This window comes from Gorilla gorilla, chromosome 4 (assembly GCF_029281585.2).
Source record: "Gorilla gorilla gorilla isolate KB3781 chromosome 4, NHGRI_mGorGor1-v2.1_pri, whole genome shotgun sequence".
Lineage (NCBI taxonomy): Eukaryota > Metazoa > Chordata > Mammalia > Primates > Hominidae > Gorilla > Gorilla gorilla.
The window spans coordinates 24,215,947-24,239,363 of record NC_073228.2 but is presented as its reverse complement, the minus strand read 5'-3'; the positions used below and the strand labels follow the sequence as shown (position 1 = coordinate 24,239,363).

The 23,417-nt window shown below is 47.0% G+C and overlaps 1 pseudogene; it reads left to right on the top strand.

Annotated features, from left to right (window-relative positions):
• Positions 1-22,162: 22,162 nt before the first annotated feature.
• Positions 22,163-22,715, top strand: LOC101132285 (large ribosomal subunit protein uL22-like; annotated as a pseudogene).
• Positions 22,716-23,417: the final 702 nt, after the last annotated feature.

Genomic DNA, 23,417 nt, shown 5'->3' with positions numbered 1-23,417 from the left:
GAGGCCGAGGCAGGCAGATGACAAGGTCAAGTGTTCGAGACCAGCCTGGCCACCGTGGTGAAACACTGTCTCCACTAAAAATACAAAAATTAGGCCAGGCGCGGTGGCTCACGCCTGTAATCCCAGCACTTTGGGAGGCTGAGGCGGGTGGATCACAAGGTCAGGAGATCGAGACCATCCTGGCTAACATGATGAAACCCTGTCTCTACTAACAAAAATACAAAAAATTAGCCAGGTGTGGTGGCGGGCGCCTGTAGTCCCAGCTACTTGGGAAGCTGAGGCAGGAGAATGGTGTGAACCCGGGAGGCGGAGCTTGCAGTGAGCCGAGATAGCGCCACTGCACCTCCAGCCTGGGTGGCAGAGCGAGACTCCATCTCAAAATAAATAAATAAATAAATACATACATAAAAATAAAAATACAAAAATTAGCTGGGCATGGTGGTGGGTGCCTGTAATATCACTTACTCGGGAGCCTGAGGCAGGAGAATTGCTTGAACCCAGGAAACAGAGGTTGCAGTGAGCCGAGATCGCGCCCCTGCACTCCAGCCTGGGCAACAGAGCAAGACTCCGTCTCAGGTTAAAAAAAAAAAAAAGAAAGAAAGAAACCATCACTGAGAGAACTCTATAGAGTTTAGGCCACTTAAACACTGGTTTATAAAATGAAAAAACTATTTTAAATAAGTATACCTGTGCATATGAATATTACAATGCAATATTCTCTTTCTATGGATTACTGCCTTGTGAAGGAATCAGTGTTTCACTACAAAAGGGGGCTGGACAATATGCATGCCTGAACTTTCCTAACTGATATCATTTTGCTTTAAGGCCAACCTATCATCTCAAAATAATTTTAATTTAATGTTTAAAAAAAGAATTTAGCATAAGATGATAGAGAGGGAGAACAAAAGAAAAAAATAATTTAGGTTTTCTACTACAAAGAAATCACAAGGGTATAATAGAGAGAGGGAAGGATAACCTATGCATTAGAAGAAACTTAAAAGCCATATCAGCCAGGCACTGTGGCTCATGTGACCCCAGATAGGGGTGCTAAGGTGGGAGGATCGATTGAGACCAGGAGTTCAAGATCAGCTTGAACAACATAGCAAGACTCCATCTCTAAAAAAAAATTAAAAATGCGGCCGGGCGTGGTGGCTCACGCCTGTAATCCCAGCACTTTGGGAGGCCGAGGCGGACGGATCATGAGGTCAAGAGATCGAGACCATCCTGGCTAACATGGTGAAACTGCGTCTCTACTAAAAATACAGAAAAAAAATTAGCCTGGCGTGGTGGCGGGCGCCTGTAGTCCCAGCTGGTCGGGAGGCTGAGGAAGGAGGATGTCGTGAACCCGGGAGGCGGAGCTTGCAGTGAGCCGAGATCGCGCCACTGCACTCCAGCCTGGGCAACAGAGCGAGACTCCGTCTCAAAAAAAATAAAATAAATAAATAAAAACAAAAATGCTTTTTAATTAAAAAAAAGGACATAACCAATTGCAATATGGAAACTTTATTTGTATCTTAAACAACAAATCTTTAAAAATGTCTGACTTAGGAAACAAACAGAAAGTTGATTTCCCTTTTTTTCTTTTCTTTGCTTCCCCTCCCCCCACCCCCAACAGAGTCTCACTCCATAGTCCAGGCTAGAGTGCAGTGGCATGATCTTGGCTCACCGCAACCTCTGCCTCCCAGGTTCAAGTGATTCGCCTGCCTCAGCCTCCTGAGTAGTGGGGATTACAGGTGTGTGCCACGATGCCTGGCTAATTTTTGTATTTTTAGTAGAAATGGGGTTTTGCCATGTTGACCAGATTGGTCTCCAACTTCTGACCTCAGGTGATCCACCTGCCTCGGCCTCCCAAAGTGCTACAATTACAGGTGTGAGCCACTGCACCGAGCCATCTTTTTTTTTTTTTTAAATAACTGTTTCAAAGAGACAGTATCTTACTTCTGGAATCTTCACAGAGAAAAAAAGAGAGAGAGAGATGTATTTTGCTCTGTCACCTAGGCTAGAGTGTAGTGGTGTGATCACAGCTCACCGTAACCTTGAACTCCTTGGCTCAAGGGATCCTCCTGCCTCGGCCTCCACCCTTCTTAGCCTCCCCTGTGCCACCATGCCTGGCTTTTTTCTACATTTTGTAGAGACACGGTCTCCAAATGTTGCCCAGGCTGGTCTCAAACTCCTGGCCTCAAGTGATCCTCCTGCCTCCGCTTCCCAAAGCCCTGGGATTATAGGTGTGAGCCAACTCACACAGCCAGAATGTGCATTTTTAACAAAATTCCCAGAGTATGAGAGACAGATTTCTTCAGGGAGGTCACATGCAACTTAGTGTTGGCATTTTCATACACCGTTGTTGTATAGTCTTTCTGGAGGATGACTTACCAATATGCGTCAAAAACCTTACAGTGCAGCCAGGCGCAGTGGCTCATGCCTGTAATCCCAGCACTTTAGGATGCCAAGGTGGGTGGATCACCCAAGGTCAGGAGTTTGAGACCAGCCTGACCAACATGGTGAAACCCCCTCTCTACTAAAAATACAAAATTAGCTGAGCGTGGTGGCGCGCACCTGTAGTCCCGGTTACTCAGAAGGCTGAGGCAGGAGAACCGCTTGAACACGGGAGGCAGAGGTTGCAGTGAGCCAAGATCGCGCCATTGCACTCCAGCCTGGGTGATAGAGCGAGACTCCATCTCAAAAAAAAAAAAAAAAAAAATTAGCCAGGTGTGGTGGCATGTGTGTGCCTGTAGTGCCAGCTACTCGGAAGGCTAAGCAGGAGAATCACTTGAACTTGGGAGCCGGGGGTTGCAGTGAGCAAAGATCATGCCACTGCACTCCAGCCTCGGTAAAAGACCAAGACTCCATCTAAAAAAAAAAAAAAAAACCTTACTGTGCATATATGCTTTAATCCAACAATTGCATTTCAAGAAATTTATCAGAGATCTGTACAAAGATACATGTGACAAGGGTGTCCATCATGGTGTTCCTTATAGTAGCAAAAAGTGTAAGCTAAATAGCCAATAATAGGGGAGTAATTCAGTAATTTATATGAAGAAATTATATGCAATCTTTAAAAATTATGTTGTAAGGTTATTTATTAGCATGGGAAAATATACATGATATATTTAATGGAAATAAACAGGCTTTAAAACAGTTTATGGATTCTGATACTATTTACTAATGATACTATTTATACATGGAAAACTACTTTACATCCTGATTATTTTGATAGGTAGCATTATGGGTGATTTTCTTTTTCTTTTTTTTTTTTTTGAGACGGAGTCTCACTCTGTCGCCCAGGCTGGAGTGCAATGGCATGATCTTGGCTCACTGCAACCTCCGCCTCCTGGGTTCAAGCCATTCTCCTGCCTCAGCCTCCCGAGTAGCTGGGATTACAGGCGCCACCACCATGCCCGGCTAATTTTTTGTATTTTTAGTAGAGATGAGGTTTCACTATGTTGGCCAGGCTGGTCTCGAACTCCTGACTTCGTGATCTGCCCACCTCGGGCTCCCAAAGTGCTAGGATTACAGGCGTGAGCCACTGTGCCCGGCCTTATGGGTGATTTTCTTTGTGTTTTCTGTTCCCTAAATGTTAGGCACAATAGTTATTTCCTATTGTAATTAAGAGAACAACTATTCTCTATGTTTTGTTTTTTTAAAAAAAGGTGTAAGGAAGCAGCGCAGTTTACAACAAAAACTATTCTCTTAACACGGGAAACAAAAGAAAATGAGGAAATGTTCCCTTCGGATAATCATTTCCCTTCCCTTATTTAATTTAATTAATTTATTTAATTAGTTAATTTAATTAATTTATTAATTAATTTTTTTGAAATGGAGTCTCACTCTGTTGCCCAGGCTGGAGTGCAGTTGTGCAATCTCAGCTCACTGCAACTTCTGCCTCCCAGGTTCAAGCAATTCTCTTTCCTCAGCCTCCTGAGTAGCTGGAATTACAGAATGTGTGCCACCACACCCGGCTAAATTTTTGTATTTTCAGTAGAGACAGGGTTTCGCCATATTGGCCAGGTTGGTCTTGATCTCCTAGCCTGAAGTGATCCACCTGACTCGGCCTCTCAAAGTGCTGGGATTACAGGTGTGAGGCACCGCTCCCGGCCAGGGAATCACTTGTTCTATGAAGCAGAAGAAAATCTCCTGAATCTGTGTCTTTATTTTATTGATAAGTCAGCCAAAGAGTTTTAACCTGATCTTCACAAAGACTGACTGGGAGACACGGCCCAGGGTCCAGGTGGGCCTGATGGGCTTAATAAACTCTGGGCTTTGGAAGGACAAGTGGGTACATCTGAGGAAACCTGCAGAAAAAAGGGCCTTGGGAATGTCATCATTCCCAAGATAGTTTGCTGAGAAGCCCCTGTCTCCACACATTTGGACAGTGTTTAGCTAATGCTGGAGGACAGGCTGGCCATACTGACATCTCAGCTTTCCTAAACCCACGGCAGCTCCCAATGGCAACCCAAGGTTAGGGAAGCCCAAGAGGAATGAGGCAGGCATTGGAGAAAAGCCCTGAGCCCTATGAGGGTCACCATCAGCAGCAAACATTTGTGGGATGCCTGGTGTACAAGTAAGGCATGCAGAGCCAAGTTGGAGTTTCACCTTTGCCATTAGCTAGCAGCATGATTTGAATAAATGGCTCAAACGTTCCTTTGGTCCTGTTGTCCTCATCACCAGCAAGGCCAGGGTCCTCCACAACCTCCAATCCATCTGCTCTTCTCCATCCATCCCCCTTGATATGGTTTGGCTGTGTCTCCACCCAAATCTCATCTTGAATTGTAGCTCCTATAATTTTCACGTGTTATGGGAGGGACCCAATGGGAGATAGTTGAATCATGGGGGCGGTTTCCCCCATACTGTTCTCGTGGTAGTGAAAAAGTCTCACGAGATCTCATGGTTTTATAAGTGGAAGCCCCTTTCACTGTCTTCGTCTGGTGCCATGTAAGACGCACCTTGGATCTTCCTTCGCCCTGATGATTGTGAGGCCTCCCCAGCTACGTGGAACTGTGAGCCCATGAAACATCTTTTTCTTCATAAATGACCCAGTCTTGGGTATGTCTTTACTAGCAGCATGAAAATGGACTAATACAGCCCTCGTCACCACCTTAATCCAAGCCAACGTGACCGCTTCTAGACAACTGCAGAAGTATCCGTATCAGAATCAGCTTTAAGTATCAAAAAACCTGATTACAGCAGATGAAAGAAGCAAAGCGTTACCTTACTCATGTGACAATGACCATGGAAAGAGGCAGCCCAGGATCCGTCTTCCTGCCCCATCATCTGCAATGCTTCACAAGATAGCCACTCACCTCCAGGGATCACATCTGTCACCCAAACAAGAAGAAAAGGGAAGGCCAAGGGTCAAGGGCAAAAGCCTTCTCAATTGGTCTTTGTTCCTTCATTCGGGAAGGGAAACCCTCCCCAAGAGACCTGTGCCTGCATCTCATTGGCCAAAGCTGTGTCACATGACATGGCCATCCCCAGCTTCAAGGGAGCCTGGGAATGTGGGGTTTTGCTCTCCAGCCAGTATAGCAAGGGAAGGCAAAGGAGAAGAGGTTGGGTGAGCCATCCTACAGAATCTCCCACAGCATCCTTACTGCCTCCCTGGAGCCATCCTTTCTTCCCCCAATGCATGAGCCACCAGTTTTTGTTGTTGTTGTTTTTGAGTGGGGAGGTCTTGCTCTGTTGCCTGGGCTAGAGTGCAGTGGCACAATCTCAGCTTACTGCAGCCTCAACCTCCCAAGCTCAAGCGATCCTGTCCCCTCAGCCTCCCAAGTAACAGGGACCACAGGCAAAACCCACAACGCCAGACTAACTTTCCGATTTTTTGCAGAGACAGGGTCTCTGTATGTTGCCCAGACTGGTCTTGAACTCCTGAGCTCAAATGACCCTCTCGCCTCCACCTCCCAAAGTGCTGGGATTACAGATGTGAGCCACTGTGCCCGGCCTATACCACCAACTTTTTATTTATTTATTTATTTATTTTGAAATGGAGCCTTGCTCTGTCGCCCAGGCTGGAGTGCAGTGGTGCGATCTCAGTTCACTGCAACCTCCTCGTCCCAGGTTCAAGCAATTCTTCTGCCTCAGCCTCCAGAGTAGCTGAGATTACAGGTGCCCATTACCACGCCCGGCTGATTTTTCTATTTTTAGTAGAGACAGGGTTTCACCATGTTGGCCAGGCTGGTCTTGAACTCCTAAGCTCAAGTGATCTGCCTACCTCGGCCTCCCAGAGTGCTGGAGAAGTGCTACAGGCATGAGCCACCATGCCCGGCCATCACCAGCTTTTTAAAAGCTCAAATGAGAGTGCACTGACGATAACATAGGTGACCTGTAAGACTGGATGATCCACTTCTTTGCTACTTCTCCAGCTCCCTGCCTCCCTCCTTTCATAACCCCACAGTGCTCCAGGCATACAGGTCTTCCTTCAGTCCTGTGACTATGTTGAGATTTTTCCTACCACAGGTCCTTTGCACATGCAATCCCCTCAGGCACAGCATGGCTGACTGCTTATCTCTGAGGACTCAACTTGAATGTCACCTCCTCAGAGAAGCTTGCCCTGACCACTTTTTTTTTTCTTTTTTTTGAGACAGAGTCATACTATATCTCCAAGGCTGGAGTGCCGTGGTGTGATCTCAGCTCACTGCAACTTCTGCCTCCCGGGTTCAAGTGATTCTCCTGCCTCAGCCTCCCGAGTAACTGGGATTACAAGCATGTGCCACCATGCTCGGCTAATTTCTGTATTTTTAGTAGAGACAAGGTTTTGCTGGGTTGGCCAGGCTGGTCTTGAACTTCTGACCTCAAGTGATCCGCCCACCTCGGCCTCCCAAAGTGCTGGGATTATAGGCGTGAGCCACCATGCCTGGCTTTTTTTTTTTTTTTTTTTTTTTTTTTTGAGATAGAGTCTTGCTCTGTCACCCAGGCTGGAGTGCAGTGGCGTGATCTTGGCTCTCTGCAACCTCTGCCTCCCAGGTTCAAGCAGCTGAAATTACATGCATGCGCCTCCCCTCCCAGGTAATTTTTTGTGTTTTTAGTAGAGACAGGGTTTTGCTATGTTGGCCGGGCTGGCCTCAAACTCCTGAACTCAAGTGATCCACCTGCCTCGGCCTCCCAAAGTGCTGAGATAACAGGCGTGAGCCACCGCGCCCAGCCCACGTCACCATCTTCAAAATAAGGCTAACTAAACCATTCTTATGTAGCTCAGGGGACTGTTGTGATAATCAAAGGAGATGACTTGCTAGCAGTATACAACGATTTTTTAAATTATTTTTTATTATACTTTAAGTTCTAGGGAAATGTGCACAACGTGCAGGTTTGTTACATAGGTATACATGTGCCGTGTTGGTTTGCTGCACCCATCAATTCATTTACATTAGGTATTTCTCCTAATGCTATCCCTCCCCCAGCCCCCCACCCCACGACAGGCCCTGGTGTGTGATGTTCCCTGCCCTGTGTCCAAGTGTTCTCATTGTTCAGTTCCCACCTGTGAGTGAGAACATGCGGTGTTTGGTTTTCTGTCCTTGTGATAGTTTGCTGAGAATGATGGTTTCCAGCTTCATCCATGTCCCTGTAAAGGACATGAACTCATCCTTTTTTATAATGTTTTGTTTTTATATGGCTTACTGATTCATTTAATCAGATTACTTTCTTAACATAGCAAAGCATGTGTGGAGAAGACACTGCTGTGTGTAGCCAACATGACAAGTCTGCCAGGTACATAAGGAGTCTGGTACCAATTAGAGGAAGCCAACAGGTCACAGTGCTTTGGTGTACGGATGGGAGCTTGTGTCAGGAGATCCAAAGCAAACAGGGGAAGGAGTTGGGTAGCAAAGGTATAATGGGGCCATTCAATTTTGGAGCATGGGGAGATTGCCCCGGCCAGAAAGAGCAGGGCCATTTCTAATAGAAACAAAGGGACTGGGCGTGGTGGCTCACGCCTGTAATCCTAGCACTTTGGGAGGCCGAGGCAAGTGGATCCCCTGAAGTCAGGAGTTCAAGACCAGCCTGGCCAACATGGTGAAACCCTCATCTCTACTAAAAATACAAAAATTAGCCAGGCATTGTGGCGGCATGCGCCTGTAATCCCAGCTACTAGGGAGGCTGGGGCAGGAGAATGGCTGGAACCCAGGAGGCAGAGGTTGCAGTGAGCCGAGATCGTGCCATTGCATTCCAGCCTGGGCGACAAGAGCGAGACTGTGTCTCAAAAAAAAAAAAAAAAACAACAAAACAAAAAAAGGGACAAGGCTTGAAAAAGCAGAGGTCAGGTATACAAGGTCTAGGTAACAAGAGTGGCAGAATCTTAGGCCCAGAGGAACTGGTTCATGAAAGCCAACCTCGAGCACAGGGTTGTGAATCTACAGCTGAGGATCCAGGTGGAAGGACTTGGCAGAGATCAAACGCCAGGCACAGAAGGACTGCTCAGAATAGGTAACCGGCTGGGTGAGGTGGCTCACTCCTGTAATCCCAGCACTTTGGGAGATCAAGGCAGATAGATCACCTGAGGTCAGGATTTTGAGACCAGCCTGGCCAACGTGGTGAAACCCTGTCTCTGTTAAAAATACAAAAAATTAGCTGGGCGTGGTGGTGCATGCCTGTAGTCCCAGCTACAGGGAGGCTGAGGAAGAATTGCTTGAACCTGGAAGGTGGAAGTTGCAGTGAGCCAAGATTGTGCCTGGGCAACAGAGTGAGACCCTTTCTCAAAAAACAAAAAAACAAAAAAAACAGGCAACAACCACTATTTCTGTACTATGTTCCACACTTTCCACGCATAATCACATGTCTTTAAGGAAATTTTTTTGAGACAGGGTCTTGCTCTGTTGCCCAGGCTGGAGTGTAGTGGAGCGATCAAGGCTCACTGCAGCCTCAATCTACTGGGCTCAAGTGTTTCTTCTGCCTCAACCCACCTGAGTAGTGGAGACCACAGGCGTGCAGCACCACATCCAACTAATTTTTTTGATTTTTAATAGAGATGGGATCTCACAATGTTGCCCAGGCTGGTCTCGAACTCTGGAGCTCAAGCAATCCTCTCGCCTCAGCCTCCTAAAGTTCTGGGATTACAGGCGTGAACCGCCGTTCCCGACCTCAGTATTGACAACAGCCCTGTGAAAAGGGGAAACCGAGAGGTGCAGAGATGTTAAGTGATTTGCTTGTAGTCACTCTGCTGCATGGCTGAGCTTGGTTTTGAATCCAGGACTGCTAACTTCAATACCAATGGAAATGGGTATCAGAAACGAGGAGGGAGGGTGAGTTGGGGGGTGCTGAGGGAAGAAGAAACTGGCAAAGTGGGGCTCAATCCTACCATCGTTTTTGAAAGGGGCTCATGGAGGGGACCCTTGTTCACACATGAGCAGGACTGAGTCTTGCAGGCAGGGATCCTGCGAAACCAGACAGTTCCGGACACAAGGGAACTATTGAGAACGAATCCCAATTCACATGATCATTTCGGCACCTTTCCAGCAATGCTTGAGAAGTCTGCTGCTGGGAAAACCTGGAAAATGCTAGTAAGGCTGAAAATATCTATAAGCAAAGACAATTTTGCGAGATGAGTAGGTAACAACATGGGAAAGTGCTTATGACATAATGTCAGGGAAGAAGGACAGATGATGGCTCTTTTGTACAAAATGCGTAGAGAGAAACGAAGGAAAAGGACCAGGGATTGTCAGCTTGTGGGACAGGATCTTTTTACAGTGATTTCCCAAAATTTCTATAATGTGTTACACTTTTAAAATTATAATCATGGAGACTGTAAAAACAGGAATAATGCTTTGTTTTTTTAAACTGATGTTTATTTTCCCTCAACCTTATTTCCATTTCCTGTTTAAAAGCCTGTGGAAGAACAGCTTAAGAGCACTTTTTTTTTTTTTTTTGAGACGGAATCTCGCTCTGTCGCCCAGGCTGAAGTGCAGTGGTACGATCTTGGCTCACTGTAACCTCTGTCTACTGGGTTCAAGTGATTCTCCTGCCTCAGCCTCCCAAGTAGCAGGGACTACAAGTGTGCACCACCATGCCCAGCTAATTTTTATATATATGTATATATATTTTTTGAGACAGAGTCTCGCTCTGTCGCCCACGCTGAAGTGCAGTGGCGCAATCTCGGCTCACTGCAAGCTCTGCCTCCTGGGTTCACGCCATTCTCCTGCCTCAGCCTCCCGAGTAGCTGGGACTACCTACAGGCACCCGCCACCATGCCTGGCTAATTTTTTGTATTTTTAGTAGAGACAGGGTTTCACTGTGTTAGCCAGGATGGTCTCAATCTCCTGACCTCGTGATCCGCCCGCCTCTGCCTCCCAAAGTGCTGGGATTACCGGTGTGAGCCACCGCGCCTGGCCTAATTTTTGTATTTTTAGTAGAGATGGGGTTTCACCATTTTGGTCTTTTTTTTCTTCTTTTTTTTGAGACAGGGTCTCACTCTGTCACCCAGGCTGGAGTGCAGTAGTGAAATTATGGCTCACTGCAGCCTTGACCTCCTGGGCTCAAGTGATCCTCCCACCTCAGCCCCCCAAGTAGCTGGGACCACAGGCTGGCACCACCACACCCGGCTAATTTTTGTGTTTTTTGTAGAGATGGGGTTTTGCCAGGTTGCTTAGGCTGGTTTTGAACTCCTGGGTTCGAGCGACCTGTTCACCTTGACCTCCCAAAATAGTAGGATTACAGGCATGAGCCGCTGCGTCTGGTCTAGACCCATCTTCAGTGGCAGTCTGAGTGCTGTGTTCTTCAGTAGGGACCTACTTAATAGGGACAGAGAGCACCTGCACACCTTCAGACAAGTCTGCAACCTCGGATGGCAGTTCATTTGCCCTTAAGGTCGTTCTTGGTCACTGCCTTTAAGAGTGACCTGTTCTTTTTCAGTATTGTGAACCCAAAATATCTGAGACAGGTCTCAGTCAACTTAGAAAGTTTGTTTGTTTGTTTGTTTGTTTTTGAGACAGTCTCACTCTGTTGCTCAGGCTGGAGTGCAGTGGTGTAATCTTGTCTCACTGTAGACTCTGCCTCCAGGTTTCCAGCAATTCTCCTGCCTCAGCCTCCTGAGTAGCTGGGATTACAGGCGCCCACCAAAATGCCTGGCTAATTTTTGTATTTTTAGTAGAGACAGGGTTTCACCATGTTGGCCAGGCTGGTCTTGAACTCCTGACCTCAGGTGATCTGCCCACCTCGGCCTCCCAAAGTGCTAGGATTACAGGCGTGAGCCACCGTGCCTGGCCTAGAAAGTTTATTTTGCCAAAGTTAAGAACATGCTGTGACATAGCCTCAGGGGGTCCTGATGACATGTAGGTGGTTGGGGTACAGCTTGCTTTTATAAATTTTAGGGAGACATGAGACATCAATCAATACATGTAAGATTTACACTGGTTCGATCTGGAAGGGTAGGACAACGCAAAGGGTGGGACAACTCAAAGGGTGAGGGGTGCTTTCAGGTAATAAGTAGACTTAAAAATGTTCTGATTGGCAATTGGTTGAAAGTTATTATCAGTAGAAAGGAATGTCTGGGTTAGAATAAGAGGTTGTGGACCCCTGGACACCTAGGTTATTTCATACAGATGAAGCCTCCAAGTAGCAGGCTTTAGACAGAATACAGATGTTTCTTATGAGACTTAAGGTCTGTGTTGGTGTTAATGCTGGAAGGGTATAAGGAGCCATGTCCAACCTCCCTCTTCCATCATGACCTGAACTGGATTTTCAGGTAACTCTGGAATGCCCTTGGCCAAGAGGACGGGTCCATTCAGATGGTTGGGAGGCCTTAGAATTTTATTTTTGGTTTAAAATATCTTTTTTTTTTTTTTTTTTTGAAGACCAAGTCTTGCTCTGTCACCCAGGCTGGAGGGTAGCGTCACCATCTCGGCTCACTGCAACCTCTGCCTCCTGTTTTCAAGGGATTCTCCCACCTCAGCCTCCCTAGTAGCTGGGACTACAGGTGCATGCCACCACACCTGGCTAATTTTTGTATTTTTGGTAGAGATGGGGTTTTGCCATGTTAGCCAGGCTAGTCTCGAACTCCTGACCTCAAGTGATCCACCCGCCTTGACCTCCCAAAGTGTTGGGATTACAGGCGTGAGTCACTGTGCCCAGCCTATAATATCTTTAGAATCTCTGCAGAAGTAGAGCTCAGGCATGAGATCCTATGGTGATCACAGGAGATGGTGTTACACATGTACAGAACTTCCCTGCCAGCACCCACCACATCAGACCCACTCAGGAGCTCCTTTGTCGTTGCTTGGGATGGCAGTGTCCACGCAGTGTCAAGGAGAATCGTTGTGACCAAGAGCCATGGTAGGCCGGTTACCATGAAACACTTCTGTGACAGGCTGGTGGTCAGCCCCAGGATCAGTAACCATCAGAAGACGTGGCTCCCAGGCTGGGCGCGGTGGCTCACGCCTGTAATCCCAGCACTTTGGGAGGCCGAGATGGGTGGATCACGAGGTCAGGAGATCGAGACCAACCTGGCTAACATGGTGAAACCTCGTCTCTACTAAAAATACAAAAAATTAGCCAGGCGTGGTGGCGGGTGCCTGTAGTCCCACCTACTCGGGAGGCTGAGGCAGGAGAATGGCGTGAACCCGGGAGGCGGAGCTTGCAGTGAGCCAAGATCGCGCTACTGCACTCCAGCCTGGGCAACCGAGAGAGACTCCATCTCAAAAAAAAAAAAAAAAAAAGAAGACGTGGCTCCCAGAAGGCTGTCTGGATCTGGTTAGTGAAGGTTCCAAGAGTGAAGTGGCCAGCAGTGAGAGCGGCTTCAGTGGCAGCAGCAAACTTCAGCACAGCCCGCTGGCTAGTATTCCTGGAGGGTATGACATGGGCAACAGCTGGGTTTTCGAAGGCCACAGTGGCATGAGTGGCCAGCACAAGCTTCTCCCAGGTCATCTCCAGTTGTTTTTGTTTGTTGTTTTGTTTTTCTTTCGTTGTTTTGAGACAGTCTTGCTCTGTCACCCAGGCAGGAGTACAGTGGTGCAAACATAGCTCTCTGCAACCTCAAACTCCTGAGCTCAAGTGATTCTCCCACCTCAGACTCCCAAGTAGCTAGGATGGATGAGTGCCACCATGCCTGGCTGATTTAAAAAACATTTTTTGTAGAGACGGAGTCTTGCCATGTCACCCAGGTTGGTCTCAAACTCCTGGGCTCAAGCTATACTCCTGCCTCAGCCTCCCAAAGTGCTGGGATTACAGGCGTGAGCCACCTCACCCAGCCCCCTTCAGATTTATAAGGTAGATGCCATCACTTTTCCTTTTGGAGATGTCCTGTTCCATTTGGAAGTCAAGATTGGTGCCACCTAAGTGGGTTTCTTCCACAAGGAATTTGACAATATCTTTCTTCTTCATTTGCAGGATATCAATGGTACCAGACATTGTAAAAATTTCCCTTTATGTGACAAAAGAACCCAGGACAATGCTGTAGGGACCCCTCTCTAAATAGTGTAGAAAGCTGAAAAAATGTTTATGAGTCAGTTATGAGTCTGCTCTTTCAAGAAGAGTGTATAATAGACAAAGATTATAACTAAGAACATTGTGCAGGGCTGGGTGTGGTGGCTCAGGCCTGAAATCCCAGCACTTTGGGAGGCTGAGGCAGGAGGATCACTTAAAGCCAGGAGTTCAAGACAAGCCTGGGCAAAATAGTGAGACCCAATCTCTACCAAAAAAAAAAAACCAAAACAAAAAAACACTGTGCACAGTGATGTATATTCAGTGACTGGTACATAGTAGATGCTCATTATTTAAATAAGGAAATAATAAGAGACTGGGCACAGTGCCTCATGCCTGTAATCCCAGCACTTGGGAGGCCGAGGCGGGAGGATCACCTAAGGTCAGGAGTTCGAGACCAGCCTGGCCAACATGGTGAAAACCCATCCCTACTAAAAATACAAAAGTTAGCTGGGCGTGGTCGTGGGCCCCTGTAATCCCAGCTACTTGGGAGGCTGAGGCAGGAGAATCACTTGAACCTGAGAGGTGGAGATTGCAGTGAGCTGAGATTGCACCATTGCACTCCAGCCTGGGCGATGAGGGTGAAACTCCATCTCAAAAAAAAAAAAAAAAAAAAAAGAGTGATTGTGCAACCATTGTGCTAAGGTGGTTGGGTTAGGATGAGATGTTTTCTTCATCCAAAATTAAATTTGCTGTAATGTTACACTGGCTTTCAAAACCATAAAGAAACCACAACACTTTACTAAAGGCCTATTTGCTAGGATTCTTTACACATTAGACTGTGAAACAAAATTCTTAGCTGAGGCTGGGTGCAGTGGCTCATGCCTATAATCCCAGCACTTTGGGAGGTCAAGGGAGGTGGATCACTTGAGATCTGGAGTTCAAGACCAGCCTGGCCAACATGGCGAAACCCCATCTCTACTAAAAATACAAAAATGGCCGGGTGCAGTGGCTCATGCCTGTAATCCCAGCACTTTGGAAGGCCGAAGCGGGTGGATCACCTGAGGTGGGGGGGTTCGAGACCAGCCTGACCAACATGGAGAAATCCCATCTCTACTAAAAATACAAAATTAGCTGAGCGTAGTGGCACATGCCTATAATCCCAGCTACCCAGGAGGCTGAGGCAGGAGAATCGCTTGAACCTGGAAGGCAGAGGTTGCGGTGAGCTGAGACTGCACCATTGCACTCCAGCCTGGGCAACAAGAGCAAAACTCCGTCTCCAAAAAAAAAAACCAAATACAAAAATAGCTGGGTGTGGTGGCGCACACCTGTAATCCCAGCTACTTGAGAGGCTGAGGCAGAAGAAATGCTTGAACCCAGGAGGCAGAGGTTGCAGTGAGCCAAGATGGCGCTACTATACTCCAGCCTGGGCAGCAGAGTGAGACTCTGTCTTAAAAAAAAAAAAGGGGGGGGGCCAGGTGCGGTGGCTCACGCCTGTAATCCCAGCACCTTGGGAGACCGAGGCGGGCGGATCACGAGGTCAGGAGATTGAGACCATCCTGGCTAACATGGTGAAACCCCATCTCTACTAAAAATACAAAAAATTAGCCGGGCGTGGTGGCGGGCGCCTGTAGTCCCAGCTACTCAGGAGGCTGAGGCAGGAGAATGGCATGAACCCAGGAGGCGGAGCTTGCAGTGAGCCAAGATCAGGCCATTGCACTCCAGCTTGGGCGACAGAGCGAGACTCCACCTTAAAAAAAAAAAAGTTAGCTGAAAATAAGTCAAAATAGGCTGAACACACTTTCTTTGTATGCAAAGATGATGCTCCAGCTCACCTTTTAAGAAGCACAGTCATCTGTGTGGAGAGACACTCTCAGGCCCCGTTTCCTCTTAGATGTGCTCTATCACCAAACAGAAGTTTCTGTGACATTCAGGGTCAGAACAGGAGCCTGGAGCTGTAATCTTCCTTCTGAGCAGAGCTAATGGTGCATCTGGGGGCCAAGATCAGGGCCCTGGCCTCATTAGCGTAGAGACTTTAGACTCTGTTATGAGGAGACCGAGGAATGTTGCAGTGGCCCCTGGCAGGGAGCAGGCATTGTCTGCATTTGGTGGCTTTGTGGAGTCCCCACACACCCTCCGCATTTCAGAGGCAGCCCTGAGACATCAGGGACCTGGTTCCAGGGGAGCTGAGGGGCAGGATGGCATCAGATAAACTGGAGTTTTAAGGAGTTGAGGGGGGACGGGCAGAGTAGGTGTCACCAGTGGGCAAGGCAGGGATCAGTCCGCATCCAGGACGGGCCACATAGTAGATGCTCAGTAAATATTTAAATAAAGAAGTAATAAGAGGCTGGGCACAGTGCCTCATGCATGTAATCCCAGCACTTTGGGAGACAAGCCTTGGAAGCACTATTCATGGCTCCAAGCAGTGGCATTGCCAAGGAAGTGGCTGAGGGTTTGGAATCCCTCCCACAATCTCCATTAGTGCCACCAAAGCCACCCCAAGCAAGCTTATTATCTTTCCCAGTCGCTATCAAGACCAGCTAGCCCCCAGCTCCATCCAACCCATTTGCTGCCCCCAAATCCCTGCTAAGCAGAAATGTCAGAGTATCACTGGCTCCAGCAAAAGCTGTAGGACAAAAAAGTTCTGTTGGACTAAAGCCTTACATTTGGGAAAAGTTACCCCCTGTCTCTGAGCCTCCATTTTCCTATCAGTAAACAGATAACTTTTACCTATGGTTCTTAGGGTTACTGAAAGAACCAAGTCAAAGAAATATGTATTTCTAAGATTCTAAGACACTTGTTCTTTCACATATTATCTATGAAATTGACATGTGACTTACAACTAATGGCCTCTTTTATTCAACGTTATTTTATTTTATTTTATTATTTTATGAGACAGAGTCTTGCTCCTGTTGCCCAGGCTGGAGCGCAGTGGTGTGATCTCGGCTCACTGCAACCTCCACCTCCCAAGTTCAAGCGATTCTCCTGCCTCAGCCTCCCGAATAGCTAAGACTACAGGCGGGCGCCACCACGTATGGATAATTTTGTATTTTCAGTTGAGACGGGGTTTCACTATGTTGGTCAGGCTGGTCACGAACTCCTGACTTCATGTGATCCGCCTGCCTCAGCCACCCAAAGTGCTGGGATCAACATATTTATAAAATCAACGCTTTTCTGTGACTTTGCCACCTTTCCCTCCCAGAAGAGCCAGTAGCGCCCCCTGCTGCCTGAGCCGGCGCACTCCACTCTGCCCTAGTGGAGAGGGGCCGGGTGATGGGGGCGGCAATAATGAGAGCGGCCCCCTGGGCTAGAGCGGTGCCTCCAACCCCTGACCCTCCTCATCACAACCCATTTGTCAGGCCCAGGGCCAGGGACTCGGCCAGATACAGGGAGACAACCCCACAGGAACATGAGGGAAGGTGATGCAGTCGAGACTTGCTGGTGTCCTGTCCCAGACCATGATGACGTCCATCTGTGCTGCTGCCAAGTTAAACCAGAGTGTTCTGGTTAACCTGGATTTGACCTTGGAGTTCTGGCCTCTGATTTGCCTTCCCTAGGACTCCATGTGCTCACTCTGCGTACAGATATTCTTGATGCATTTGCTAGTCTGATTTTGGACTTCTAATGTCTTGATGTTTTTTGTTTGCTTTTTTTTTTTTTTTTTCCAGACAGATTCTCATTCTGTCGCCCAGGCTGGAGTACAGAGGTGTGATCTTAGCTCACTGCAACCTCTGCCTCCCCGGTTCACGCAATTATCCTGCCTCAGCCTCCCAAGTGCTGGGACCACAGGCACATGCCACCATAGCTGGCTAATTCTTTGTATTTTTTGTAGAGATGGGGTTTTGTCATGTTGCCCAGGTTGGTCTCGAACTCCTGAGCTCAAGCAATCTGCCTGCCTCAGCCTCCCAAAGTGTTGGGATTATAGGTGTGAGCCACCACACCTGGCCTTTATTTATATTTATTTAATTACATTTAAAAATTTTAAAGAATTGATGCTACAATTCACAAATTTCTTCTTCTTCAGGGAAACCTCAGTTCTGAAGACTTTTCAACTGATTGAATGAGGTTCATCCAGATTATTATTTTGGAGGGAAAGGGAGTAGCACAGCGTCTCACTCTGTCACCCAGGCTGGAGTGCAGTGGCGCCATCTCAGCTCACTTCAACCTCTGCCTCCCAGGCTCAAGTGATTCTCCCACCTCAGCCTCCCAAGTAGCTGGGACTACAGGCACACACCACCACACCCGGCTAATTTTTGTATTTTTTTTGGTAGAGATGGGAGTGTGCCATGTTGCCCAGGTTGGTCTCAAACTCCTGGGCTCAAGCAGTCCTCCTGCCTTGGCCTCCCGAAGTGCTGGGATTATAGGTGTGACCCACCTCGCCCTGCCTCCACCCAGATTATTGAGGATAATTTCCTTTACTTAAACTCAATTGATGGTAGATGCTAATCACATCTACAAAATACCTTCTAGGCCAGACAGTGGCTCACGCCTGTAATCCCAGCACTTTGGGAGGTGGGTGGATCACCTGAGGTCAGGAGTTCGAGACCAGCCTGGCCAACATAGTGAAACACCGTCTCTACTAAAAATAAAAAATTAGCTGGATGTGGTGGCATGCACCTGTAGTCTCAGCTACTCAGGAGACTGAGGCAGGAGAATCACTTGAACCCAGGAGGCAGAGGCTGCAGTGATCACACCACTGTACTCCAGCCTGGGCGACAGAGTGAGACTCTGTCTCAAAAAAAAAAAAAAAAACCAAACTTCTAGCAACACGTAGATTAGTTTTGACTGAATAATGAGGTACTATAGCATCACCAACATGGCAGAGGGCACTGGGCACCACCCATGTTGATGAACAAAAGGCCAAAGCAGCACTCCATTCTCTGGCAAACTCAATGGGCTGAAGCCATGCTATCTTCCCTGGTGTGTTCTTATAGAAGCGGGAAGCAAGGCCACTCTCCTGACTTTACCAACATCCTTTTCCACATGGACAAAGTGAAAGGGAAAATCATTGCTTCTGGGCCTATATCTTATAAAGTTCAAATTGATAACAGCTCTAGTCAAATGCAGTGGCTCATGCCTATAATCCCAGCACTTTGGGAGGCCAAGGCAGGAGGATTGCTTATGCCAGGAGTTTGAGACCAGCCTGGGCAACATGTCAAGACCCTGTCTCTATAAAAAAATCCAAATATTAGTGAGGTGGGGTGGTGCAAGCCTGTAGTCCCAGCTATTTAGGGGGCTAAGGCAGGAGGATCACTTGACACCAGAAGGTGTCAAGTGAGCTCCGATCATACCACTATACTGCAGCCTGGGCAACAAAGTGAGACCTGTCTCTAAAAAAAGTTATATATGTAAAAAGAAGAAAGCTTTCTAGATTTTATTCATATTTAGCCTAGGGACTGAGACAGCTCAGGCCAGGGACATTGTGTTCCAGATGGCTGGGTTAGAAACTAGACCAGTAGGCCAGGTATGGTGGCTCACACCTGTAATCCCAGCACTTTGGGAGGCCAAGGTGGGTGGATCACTTCGGGAGGCCAAGGTGGGTGGATCACTTCAGGTCAGGAGTTCGAGACTAGCCTGGCCAACATGGTGAAACCCCGTCTCTACTAAAAATACAAAAATTAGCCAGCCATGGTGGCCAGCGCCTGTAATCCCAGCTATTCAGGAGGCTGAGGCAGGATAATTACTTGAACCCGGGAGGCAGAGGTTGCAGTGAGCCGAGATCGTGCTACTGCACTCCAGCCTGGGTAACAAAGCAAGACTCCATCTCAAAAAAAAAAAAAAAAAAAGAAAAGAAAAAGAAACGGCTGGGCACGGTGGCTCACGCCTGTAATCCCAGCACTTTGGGAGGCTGAGGCCGGTGGATCACAAGGTCCGGAAATCGAGACCATCCTGGCTAACACGGTGAAACTCCGTCTCTACTAAAAATACAAAAACTTAGCCGTGCGTGGCGGCGGGCGCCTGTGGTTCCAGCTACTCGGGAGGCTGAGGCAGGAGAACGGCATGAACCCGAGAGGCGGAGCTTGCAGTGAGTCGCGATCACGCCACTGCACTCCAGCCTGGGTGACAGAGCCAGACTCCGTCTCAAAAAAAAAAAAAGAAAAAGAAACTAGACTGGTAAGAGGGACAGGCACCACCCCTATACTCCATCACCTGGGGCTTATTATGGTGCCAAATTTGTCTGCCTGAAGCCGTCTTGCCTTAGGATGCATTATTTCCAAGTGGCTTATGCCCATAATCCTAGCACTTGGGGAGGATGAAGAGGGTGGATCACCTGAGGCCAGGAGATCGAGACCAGCCTGGGCAACACAGTGAGACGCCCCCCATCTCTACAAAAAAATACAGAAAATTAGCTGGGCATGGTGGTGGTACACACCTATAGTCCCAGCTACTTGGAAGGCTGAAGTTGAAGGATAGGCTGAGCCTGAGAGATTGAGGCTGCCAGTGAGCTGTCATTGCACCTCTGCACTCCAACCTTGGCAACAGAGTGAGACCTTGGCTCAAAGTAAATAAATAAAGATGTATAATTAAGAGCTTGTGAACAGATACATCTCTCACATATAATTATTTGTTTTTCTGAAAGGAAGTCCAAGAAACTGTTTGCCTTTAAAAAAAGGGAAAGGTCATATGGACAAAAGATTTTACTTTTCTTTTTTTCCTTTCTTTCTTTTTTTTTGTTTTTAGACGGAGTCTTGCTCTGTCTCCAGGCTGGAATGCAGTGGCGCGATCTCAGCTCACTGCAACCTCCAGCTCCGTGATTCAAGCAATTCTCCTGCCTCAGCTTCCCAAGTAGCTGGGATTACAGGCATGCTCCACCACGCCCAGCTAATTTTTGTATTTTTAGTAGAGACGGGCTTTCACCATGTTGGCCAGGATGGTCTTGATCTCCTGACCTCGTGATCTGCCTGCCTCGACCTCCCAAAGTGCTGGGATTAAAGGCATGAGCCATCATGCCCGGCCAAGATTTTTTCACTTAGCTTTTATTTGTAATTTTGGATTTCCAAATCTATCTATCTATCTATAAATATATATATATATATGGAATTTTGTCAAGTATCAACCAAGATGCCCTAACATAATTTAACGTAGTTTAATTAATTTCACATATCTAACTCACTTTATTTTACTTATTTATCTGTTTCTGTGACTGTCCCTCTGTCATCCAGGCTGGAGTGCAGTGGCGTGATCTCGGCTCACTGCAACCTCCGCCTCCTAGGTTTGAGCAATTCTCCTGCCTCAGACTTCCAGATAGCTGGGATTACAGGTGCACCCCACCATGCCCGGCTAATTTTTTTTTATTATTTTTGATAGATACCAGGTTTCACCATGTTGGCCAAGCTGGTCTTAAGTGATCCATTCTCATTGGCCTCCCAAAGTGCTGGGATTACAGGCGTGAGCCACCACGTCCAGCCCACTTAACTCACTTTAATTTAGTACTTAACTATATTTGAAATGCTTGTGATAACTCTCCATGAAGGAAAAGTAAGATATGTAAGAATTGGGAGGAAAAAAGTACATATATCATTTTGGCAGTCAATATATTTATATTCTGGAAAATCAAGCTAAAAATGACTTGAGTTTGCCATGGGATTAGCAAGATTTCGGGTTGTAAGAGTCAACTGAATTAATACAAACTAGACTGAGCATGGTGACTCATGCCTATAACCCCAGCACTTTGGGAAGCTGAGGCTTTTTTTTTTCTTTTCTTTTCTTTTTTGAGGTGGAGTCTCGCTCTATCACCCATGCTGGAGTGCAGTGGCGTGATCTCAGCTGACTACAACCTCTGCCTCCTGGATTCAAGCAACTCTCCTGCCTCAGCCTCCTGAGTAGCTGGGACACAGATGCATGACACCATACCTGGCTAATTTTTTTTTTTTTTTTTTTGAATCGGAAATTCGCTCTTGTTGTCCAGGCTGGAGTGCAATGGCGTGATCTCGGCTCGCTGCAACCTCTGCCTCCCAGGTTCAAGTGATTCTCCTGCCTTGGCCTCCCAAGTAGCTGGGATTACAGGCATGCACCACTGCATCTGGCTAATTTTGTATTTTTAGTAGAGATGGGGTTTCTCCATGTTGGCCAGGCTGGTCTCCAACTCGACCTCGTAATCCGCCCGCCTCAGCCTCCCAAAGTGCTGGGATTACAGGCATAAGCCACTGCACCTGGCCTATATATATATTTTACTAATATAGGTATATGTATATATGTGTATATATAGTATATATAGTATATATATATGTGTATATACTAGTAACAGTATATATATACACATTTTCACTACACTAGTCAAAGTATACACACACACACACACTTAGCGTATATATTATATATATATTCCAGTATATATATCTACATGTAAAAGATATATAGATATATATAGATACATAAAATATATATGGATATATACACTGGAAAAGTCAGTGAGGAGAAAACGATCCATTGACAATACTAAATAAAAACCAAACCAACCAGGAAACATTTAGGAACTAGCTTCACTTTTGACATGTAACCGGAACAACACAGTAAAGGTTGTTGCCTGGGAATTAGAAGTGAAACACCACGCCCAAATGGCTCAAGCTGGTGGCCAGAGATAACAACTTAAAGGAATCTCTCCCGCCTAGCAGACTGGGCCCACTGGTTTCCCATCACTTCCTTTAAACAGACTACTCAGGCATTTGCCCACAAACTTAAAGGGGCTTTAAGTTCAACTTTAAGTGACACCCTATTTGTTGCAGGTGGTAAACGATTTTACCAAGACAGCTGTAGGTAAAGAAAGGCAGATTTAACCACTCTTCCTCTTTCCCTAAGTGGCCTGAGGTAATCTGTGAAAATGGTTCGCTATTCATTTGACCTAGAGAACCCCACAAAATCATGCAAATCAAGAGGTTCAAATCTTCGTGTTCACTTTAAGAACACTCACGAAACTGCAGGCCATCAAGCGTATGCATATACAAAAAGTCACAAAGTATCTGAAAGATGTCACTTTACAGAAACAGTGTGTACCATTCCAATGTTACAATGGTGGAGTTGGCAGGGGTGCCCAGGCCAAGCAGTGGGGCTGGGCACAAGGTCGGTGGCCCAAAAAGAGTGCTGACTTTTTGCTGCACATGCTTAAAAATGCAGAATTTAAGGGTTTAGATATAGATTCTCTGGTCATTGAGCATATCCAAGTGAACAAAGCACCTAAGAAGGGCTGCCGGACCTGCAGAGCTCATGGTTGGATTAACCCATGCATGAGCTGTCCCTGCCACACTGAGATTATCCTTACTGAAAAGGAACAGATTGTTCCTAAACCAGAAGATGAGGTTGCCCAGAAGAAAAAGATATCCCAGAAGAAACTGAAGAAACAAAAACTGATGGCACAGGACTACATTCAGCATTAAAATAAATGCAATTAAAAGTTAAAAAAAAAAAGGCAGATTTATTAGAGAAAGTGTGAAAATATGTTGCAAGGGTGCGACGGGCAGCACAGCAGAGAAGGGGCTGTCAGCCAAGGGGCAGGGGCTAGAGGGAGGTTTTATAGGGTCTTGCAGGAGGGGGCTACATGCAGAACAAGGTTGTAATCCTGGGGCTACATGCCAAACAGGTCATTGTGCCCAGAAGTTTGTGATTAGCACTTTCTCAGAACAAGTGTTCGTTTTTCTCCCCCACCTGAGACCCTGTCCTCATTTCGCTTACTTATCAGGACTCCACACTATTCTCTTATACGTACCACTAGTTGCTTCTCTCACTCTCTGCCTGACTCTTAATTTCTGCCTTGCCTGACCTGAGGACAGAGGCTGATACTCCTGACTCATGGCGCCCTCCCTGCCCAGGATCTGTAAGTAATAAACCTTTGATCATATTTCCTACTGTGGTGGATTGAATGGGTGCCTTTCATCTGAAGAACCAGGGGCTACCTAGGTTTTCCAGGGACACTGGGAAGAACACAAGGCTGGGCTCTCAGCATCAAAGTGATGGTTAGACAATCATAAACTGAACACAGACAACAGCCACGGGAGCGTCTGCCAGGATAAACACATTTCCCATGTGAAGGAGCCCCTGGGCACAGGTTGGGCAGCTGAGCATTAGACCTTCCACCACGT